The sequence below is a fragment of the Tachysurus vachellii genome, chromosome 20, assembly GCF_030014155.1.
Source record: "Tachysurus vachellii isolate PV-2020 chromosome 20, HZAU_Pvac_v1, whole genome shotgun sequence".
Classification (NCBI taxonomy): domain Eukaryota; kingdom Metazoa; phylum Chordata; class Actinopteri; order Siluriformes; family Bagridae; genus Tachysurus; species Tachysurus vachellii.
This window is the reverse complement of record NC_083479.1, coordinates 1,049,269-1,058,787: the sequence shown is the minus strand read 5'-3', so window position 1 is coordinate 1,058,787 and position 9,519 is coordinate 1,049,269.

Sequence of the window (9,519 nt, the reverse complement as noted above, 5' to 3'; positions counted from 1 at the left end):
CACAAATTATAAAATCACAGAGCCTATCAACAGTGGTAAAACATTAAATGTAATATATTATATTATTATAATTATGTATTGTAAGAGTAACGTGTGCAGTAGTAAAAACTAAAAGTTTGGGTATATAGATCTTTAATTGTAACATCACAATATAGAAAAATTATAATAAAAAAACTGAAAATAATTTTCTGACTATTTAATCAAGAAATATTTAATATTTCCCAATAAAAATACAATTACAATGAGCTGCAATGAATCAAGACGGCCACTAGATGGCGCCAGAAACATACAAAAAATCCAGGAATTATGAACGCAAGCAAGTCACACAATTACTCTAGGCCTTAAAGCTTGGTCTGTACTATGTGTTATAAGGTATAATAATAATAATAATAATAATAATAATAATAATAATAATAATAATAATAATAATAATAATAATAATAATCGGAAAAAAAAAACTTTGATAGGTTTCTACTTTAGCTGCATTTTCGTAGCACTCAGTAACAATCGCAATAGAAGTTAGTCTTTATTCAGAAAAAATCCAAAATCCAAAAAATCAGTCACTAGCTGAGTGAGGTGATGTGTAAGGAACTGGAAAAAAAGAAGGGCTGTCTGACATCCTGGAACAGAGATCCTGCTGAAGACATGTTTCCATTTTCTGGTGTTCTAAAGGCTTTTATATGAAGGGAATTGTAATTACACTGAGTCGAGGGTTCAGTGTTGAGACGAGACAGTGAGACAGAAACAGCACTTAAACTCACAACCTTCTGAGCCTCTGAACTCATGTGATCTGACTCATGATCACAGAGATCCTGGAGGAGTAAATGAGGATGGAGGGATTATACTGAAGATGAGAAGATGAAAGGAGATACGGAAAACCTAATGATCTTGGAGAAGGAATTTTCGAAATAATGATTAATAAATATATTTCTGAGATGAAGCCAGAGAGAGAGAGAGAGAGAGAGAGAGAGAGAGAGAGAGAGAGAGAGAGAGAGAGAGAGAATGAGAGAGATTGAGGAGAGAGAATGAGAGAGAGAGTGAGAGAGACACAGAGAGAGAGAGAGAGAGAGAGAGAGAGAGAGACAGAGAGACAGAGAGACAGAGAGAATGAGAGAGATTGAGGAAAGAGAGGGAGAGATTGAGGAAAGAGAGAATGAGAGAGAGAGAGAGAGAGAGAGAGAGAGAGAGACACAGAGAGAGAGAGAGAGAGAGAGAGAGAGAGAGAGAGAGAGAGAGAGAGAGACAGAGAGACAGAGAGAATGAGAGAGATTGAGGAAAGAGAGGGAGAGATTGAGGAAAGAGAGAATGAGAGAGAGAGAGAGAGAGAGAGAGAGAGAGAGAGAGAGAGAGAGACAGAGAGAAAGAGAGAGATTGAGGAAAGAGAGGGAGAGATTGAGGAAAGAGAGAATGAGAGAGAGAGAGAGAGAGACAGAGAGAGAGACAGAGACAGAGACAGAGAGAATGAGAGAGATTGAGGAAAGAGAGAATGAGAGAGAGAGAGAGAGAGAGAGAGAGAGAGAGAGAGAGAATGAGAGAGATTGAGGAGAGAGAGGGAGAGATTGAGGAAAGAGAGAATGAGAGAGAGAGAGTGAGAGAGACACACAGAGAGAGAGAGAGAGTGAGAGAGACAGAGAGAGAATGAGAGAGAGCGAGAGAGAGAGAGAGAGAGAGAGAGAGAGAGAGAGAGAGCCCTCAAGAGAAGCAGCAAAGCAATATCCCTTTTTTTGCTGAGCTGGTTCACAGCTAAATTGCTTTTCTTCCTTCATCCTCTTTCTTCTTCTTCTTTTTCTTCTCTCTTGTTTATTGCCTTGCTGTTCTCTCTCTTTAGGGCTTTATTTGTATTTTTATCTCCTTTCACCTCTGGCTCAGTTTTCCACACATCACTGCACTCGTCCCTCAGAGAGAGAGAGAGAGAGAGAGAGAGAGAGAGAGAGAGAGAGAGGTAAGGAAGATTGACCAACAAGAGAGAAGACCGAAGACCAGGGAGAGAGACAGAGAGAAAAACAGAAAGAGAAAGATAAAGAGAGTAAAAATAAAGAGAGAGAGAGAGAGAGAGAGAGAGATCATATTTAGTCTCTCTCTTCACATTTTTGCGTGTCTAAGAGGAATAAGAGTTAGTGCTGAAACACTGATTACAGTCTAATAAATAATAACGAATAATAAATCTTACACGTGAAATGATCGTGGAGATGAAGCTGAGTCACGTGTTTTTTTCACACGTCACTATAAAATCAATGAATGAATATATAATAATATACAAATATAAGTCTCACACACACACACACACACACACTTTTATTTTTATTCTTATACATTTATGGCTGAAATGTTTCCATAGAAGAAGTAAAGATGAAGATGAAGCAGCTCTGCACTGAGATAAACAGAAGGTTTAGCAAGTTTTTTCTTTTTAATGTGATCCAGACAGAGTGACAGACGGGTTTCTATATTTATCTTCTTCAACCCTGGAAGTCATCACTGCTTTCTGCACTAAACGCAAAGCCTTTAGGTCTGGTCTTATCTGCAGTTTCCTTTTCTCCCGGTCAGTGTCCCACCGTGTCCAGCACAGGAACACACCTGGAGAACCCAGAGGAAACCCATGTGACCGGTGAACGTCTCTGTCCAATCTTATAGATATCTTTATGATTAATTCAAGTCAATTAATTAATAAATAAATGCATACATACATTTAAAAATGTTCTTGAAGGACCTAAACTGTGTGTGACCTAAAGAAAATGTACAAAATTTAAAAAAAGAAGGAAGAGCTGCCTTTAATATTTGATAAGAGAAGAGCTGCTGGAGCTGAAACACTGCAGATGGAATAGTAAGCTGGCAGGCACAGAGCCTAGTGTCCTGGGAGTGTGTGTGTGTGTGTGTGTGTATGTGTGTGTGTGTGTGTGTGTGTGTGTGTGTGTGTGTGTTATTGTCGCTCACATTACAAGCATTATTTGTTTTTGAAAATAATAAACCACACACATCAGATTAAGCCACACCCACTTTTTGGTCCCTGTGTTTCACCTTTCGTTACTTATCTTATATTAGGATTAAAGCTACAGATGCTTTCAAACACAACATTAATAAATACTCACATGGACCGAAACAGTATATTAATGTGATCTGTGGAAAGATGAAGGACGAAATTTGGTAAAACATTTCTGGCTCTGTGTCTGACTGATGCTTTACCCTGTGGGATGTTAAACACCATGCATTAGAGGGATGTGTACTGCAGTGCAGAACCTGTGTGTGTGTGTGTGAGAACGCCATCCTGCAGTGCGTGAGCATTTCACGGACTGTAAATCCAGCCCCTGCTGCACCGCATTATTCGCTCACTGCGGGGGAAATAAATAAATAAATAAATAACAGGCCGAGGCTGATGTTGACTCCTCAGTCGTATAAAGGAAACCGCCTGCTAACGTCAACATTCACGTTCTCACACCTTCCCTACAGTCAGCTTTACCTCTTATCCTATTGGTGAATGCTGTGCCGTTTATCAAACTGTCAACATTCATCTGTATGAAAGCGACACAGTTGGCAGGAGAAGCGATTGCTGTCATAAAGCCCAGTAGTCGTTGTCGCCGTGAAGCCGATTTCATCACGTTTTTAACATGTTACACCATTCTTATGAAGAAAATATCAATTTGCACAGCGACGAATTCTTTTCCAGATGACTTTATTCTGAGTGGAATGAGCTAAAACCTTACGTGGAGATGATTCCGGCTTTATTACAGAACACAGGCTTTAATTCTTTATTATCTGCAGCCAGGAGTCAAGGTCACACTGCTGCTTGAGAGCAAGTAGTGTAAAGACTGTAGTGTTTAACATAAATCCAGAAGAGCAGGTGGAGAATCCATGTGATTATACCATTCGTGTGTGTGTGTGTGTGCTCTGAATCAGTACCAGATCAACAGATCCCCCAGATTGCTTCCTGCACGATTAGGCTTTATCGAGGTCGGCGTATCAAACTAATTTTCAGCCAATCAGCTCTGATCTCTGCTCTGACAGCGATTCACACAGACGAGTCCAATTTCTGCCAAACTCACACCATTAAACATCCATTAACGCTTCGCCGCCATCTCTCCAGTCTGCTTTAGACAGAGCGCATTACTGGAATTCAGTCTCACAAACAAAACTAGAAGAAAAGCTTGAAACCAGAAACACACACACAGAGAGACACACACACACTGACCGGACTAAACACACCTGCCTGATGTCACTCATCCCTGGGGCATTTGGCTGTCAGTAAACCCTTTCAGACCTGCATTAAAGCCTGCAGACAGACTCAATCATCACAAACACACTGAGTTCCTCAGTTCCTCCTGTCAGTCACCAAACACTCTTCACTGTGACATCATGAACAGAGACAATAAATTTCTTTCTCCAAGCAGGAGACTAAAGACCAGGAAGTTCTCACAGCATTTCTGTCAATGTTGCTAAAACAGTTCTTTAAAACATTAAAGGAATAAATTTAAACAACCACCACGTTTTGGTCAAGAGATAAAACGAAGGTCTTGTTAAACTCGGCTCCAACTAAATTTTGTTTGAGGGCGTTGTGTGTTTGTGGTGTTCCACTGTCCACACCTTCTAATTACCCTGAGACCTCATGAACTAGTTCCTGAAAGCTTGCAAGTATGAAAATCATCATCATCATCATCATACAGTAATCAACATCATCAGAGGAACCGAATTCTTCAAAATATGACAAAAGGTCACAGTAAGGTCAGACACCTGATGATTTTCTTTTAAGACTTCATTCATGTTTGAGGAACATTTCATGTCTAGACTTGGTGATTGAGACGTCATCAAGGATTATTCATTCATTCATTCAATCATCTTCTACCACTTATCTGAACTACCTCGGGTCACGGGGAGCCTGTGCCTATCTCAGGCGTCATCGGGCATCAAGGCAGGATACACCCTGGACGGAGTGCCAACCCATCGCAGGGCACACACACACACACACACTCTCATTCACTCACGCACTCACACACTACAGACAATTTTCCAGAGATGCCAATCAACCTACCATGCATGTCTTTGGACCGGGGGAGGCAACCGGAGTACCCGGAGGAAACCCCCGAGGCACGGGGAGAACATGCAAACTCCACACACACAAGGCGGAGGCGGGAATCAAACCCCCAAACCTGGAGGTGTGAGGCGAACGTGCTAACCACTAAGCCACCGTGCCTCCTGTCATCAAGGATTAAAAATAAATTTTAAAAAAAATCACTTGGTTCAGGTGGAAGTTCACTGTGGTGTGAGTCCTGAACTCATGAGACTTTTTGTACAATATTCTACATGAAAATCACTTTATTTGAATGACATTTAAAGAAAACACTGTCTCTCACACACACACACACACACACACACACACACACACACACACACACACACACACACACACACACACGTATATTTATAGCAGGTTTTAAAGACGTCCTCAGTGAGTGCAGTCACATCGCATTAGTGTAACTAAACTCACTGCACATTTCCGGAAGATTCTTCAGCAGTGTAGGATTCAGTCTAACACACATCACTTAATCCACTTCACTTCAAACCCTCTACATACCACATCCCATCACTTCACACCGCACCACACGTCTTTCACACATTCTCTCCACCACTTTTATTTCTTTTCTTCCAGAAAACAGATTCATAACATAAAATGTGTGAGAATTTAAAATACATCTCAACCAAAGATCCGGCACAAACCTGGCATCACACCTCACTGCTCTGAGTTTAACTCACAATTTAAGGCACAAAATCAAAATAAAGATCAGAAATAGGAGAATCGAGGGCTGAGGAAACGTAACATGAGTGCAAAAAAAAAAAAAAATACATTTCAGACCTCACATTGAGGTTAAATAGATGCTAATTAGCATGTAACGTGGTACAGGTGAAAGCAGCTAACGGGAGCGTGACAAGGTCATGTGACCTGACAGGGCTGATGGGAAATGAAGTCCATACCATCATTCCACAAAAAAAATGTTAAAAATTTTAAGATTTTAATAATATACAGTATATACAAAATGAACATTTTACAACATATAATTGAAAAATGCTTGAATCCTTCTCTTCAATCACATGACTCTGTTTAGCATAACATTAGCAAAAGATAACAAAAATGTGCTAGCATTAAATGCCGTTAATAATGATCACATGATTTCTTCATTATGTTGATATTTTTTGATGAACCATTTACTGTAGTTTGTGTAACAGGGTTGTGTTGCCAGATGTGACAGATTCCCTCATTGAACCTTTTATCCGTTTAGTTACAGTTTAGAAACGAGATCCTTCCTGATGTCACTTATCGTCGCTGTCGAGCGGAAACCTCGTATGTCCAAATTTGGTCAATTTCATATTTTTTCACATATCGATGCTATTGGTCAGTCCCCACGTGGGTCTGTTATTTTTACAAGTTATTAACCAATCTAAAGTCTTGAAAATAGCTTGAGCGCAAATCTCATAACTCCATTGGACACTTCAACTGTCCACCTCTTCCTCACTCCGCGGGAGAGCTTTGCGGCATATTTCTCCTCAAGAAGATTCGAATCAACACGTCTTCTGAGGTAAATGTCTTCAAAACACTGGGCTCAAAGAAAAAAAATCTTGACCCCCGCTAGTTCTGGTGCTCGTCTGAGGACAGGAATTTAGCGCAAGACAATCCACTGCAACGCGGACTAAACCCTGTGTACTGCAGATAAGGTACGGCGTTTTTTTAATTTCCTGAAAAATAACGGTTTTGGAGATACGAGGATTCCGTCTGACAGCGACGTTATGCTACAGCAGCTATAAACGCTTGTCCCTTTATTCGCTCTCTCTTGTAGTCAATCAGACAAAAAATAAAGTCAGATTGTGGCGTTACTGAGAAACAAAAAAACTCCTCTGTCCTGAAGACGAGTGAAAAGTTCCAATGTTCCAGAGCACTGAAACTAAAGACAGCTTCCAGACATGATACACTGTGTCACTGATTAATACGTGAAGCGACAGATTTGTCGCCGTAGTCTGTGACTCTGTGGAGAGAGTGTCCAGGAGGTTAGTAGTCTTCCTGATGATTGATGACATTTCCTGCTGTCCAGGATGTGTGTATAGATCATTTCATTACCCCTGGTTTATTTTTTTATTTATATTGCTTTTACATAATGCTGTTTAGCTACTGATCATCTTCCTGCTGAACCACACGGTGTAGATCGCAGTGTAATAAACCTTCATGTTCCTCTCGCCTCTGGTTCATGCTGCTGTCAGCTAATTACAGCCACAACATTTCTCAAGAGTTTTAAAATGGCAGCAGCTCGGGCAGACGATCCTGAGCACACTTCATAATCGCTGTCGTTATTAAAGCCGCTTGTTCTGCTCTTCACAACATGAGGAAAAAAACATTAGGCCTGTGTTTTTAATTAAAACCATCCCTCTTCTCTTTCCGATGTTTGTTTCATGCCTCCACCTACACAGAATAAAAATATGGCATGTACGCTGTGGGGAGGATTGAGAGAGAAAAAAGCGGCTGTGTGAAAATCTGTCGCAGATCTTTAGAGAGTCTCTAACAGATAAACAACAAGAAAGGCAGAACCAGCTCATGAGGACAAGCTCCTGGGTGAGCCATGAGGAGATTATGAGGAACTTTTCCTCAAACAGTTCCTCAAACAGTTCCACAAAAAGGCCCCAAAACAGTACCATAAACAGTTCCACAAACAGTATCTCAAACAGTTCCACAAATAGGCCCTCAAACAGTTCCACAAACAGTTCCTCAAACATTCTCACAGACAGTTCCACAAACAGTTCCTCCAACAGTTCCTCAAACAGTTCCACAGACAGTTCCACAAACTGTTCCACAAAAAGGCCCTAAAACAGTTCCTCCAACAGTTCCTCAAACAGTTCCTCAAACACTTTCACACAGTTCCACAAACAGTTCCTCAAACAGTTCCACAAACTGTTCACAAACTGTTCCACAAAAAGGCCCAAAAACAGTTCCTCCAACAGTTCCTCCAACAGTTCCTCAAACAGTTCCTCCAACAGTTCCTCAAACAGTTCCTCAAACAGTTCCACAAACAGTTCCTCAAACAGTTCCATAAACAGTTCCACAAACAGTTCCTCCAACAGCTCCTCAAACTGTTCCACAAACTGTTCCACAAAAAGGCCCTAAAACAGTTCCTCCAACAGTTCCTCAAACAGTTCCTCAAACACTTTCACACAGTTCCACAAACAGTTCCACAAACAGTTCCACAAACAGCTCCACAAACAGCTCCACAACATTACGTTATTTCATTTTATACAACTGAGCAATTGAAGGTAAAGAACCTGGCTCATGTGCCCAGCAATGGCGGCTCAGTGGACTTGGGATTCAACAGGCACAAGAACCTTCTCCTTTCTCCTGACCCTGTGTGTTGTTTATTACTTTACAAAACAGTTTTTCACAAAAAGTTAGTGAACATGATTTAGAGAAAATGATTTCTTGTTAAAACGGGTTGAGAGGAGGAACTTCGCTTTGTAATTGGGTGGAAAGATGAGATTTTCAGTTAACTTTAGTGAAGAGCAACAGGCTGATGGTTAAAGATGTAGGTTCTGGGTGAGGAGCTGGAATTTCTGAATAAAAGAATCAGGATCTTTGGGCTTTGAACTGAGAGCTGATACTTCTGATGAAACCTAGTTAAGAAATTTGGATGAGAGAATTAGGTGTTGTTTGAAAGAACATGATTTTGGCTTAAATTAGTAAAGATGAGGTTTTACTGCTGTGACCTGACATCTGGAAAACCATCTCTCTATCTCTTACATTACCACATAAACAGACAGAACCTCACAACGCCTCTCTTTAACCTCAGGAAACTCGTCTGTGTCTCTTCCCGAGCGAATCGCTCCGTCCTGCAGCAGCGGCGTCACATCTCGTCTGTGTACATCACACACATTTCATTACACATTATCTGGAGCTTGACAAGTAAGTGAGAAGTAAGAAGTGAGCCAAGAGGAAGTAAAGAATGACAAGTGAGCAGAGGAGAAAAAGAGAGAGAGAGAGAGAGAGAGAGAGAGAGAGAGAGAGAGAGAGAACTAGAGACAGGAATGGTGGAAAAAGAAGTAATAGAGAGCAGAAAAGAAGGTGGTATATAGAGAGAGATAGGAAGGAGAGGAAATGAGAAAGGAGTAGATAGATAGATAGATAGATAGATAGATAGATAGATAGATAGATAGATAGATAGATAGATAGATAGATAGATAGATAGATAGATAGATAGATAGATAGATGCAAAGGTAAGGAAAGTGCCAGAAAGAGAAAAGACAATAAAAAAAAGAGCGAGGGGTTAATGAAGTGAAAGAGAGAAATTCAGAGGAAGGGACGGAGGGAAAGAAAGAGAAATGAGTCATTTAGTGAAGCAATTAAATATTGAATCTAATTGAAATGAAAACTGAGAGTGTGTGGGGGGGGTGGAGAGAGAGAATGGAGAGAGAGAGAGAGAGAGAGAGAGAGAGAGAGGGGAGGGAATAAGAGGAGGGGAATGAGGGAGTGTGAGTGTTCAGTCTGTGAGTGTTCAT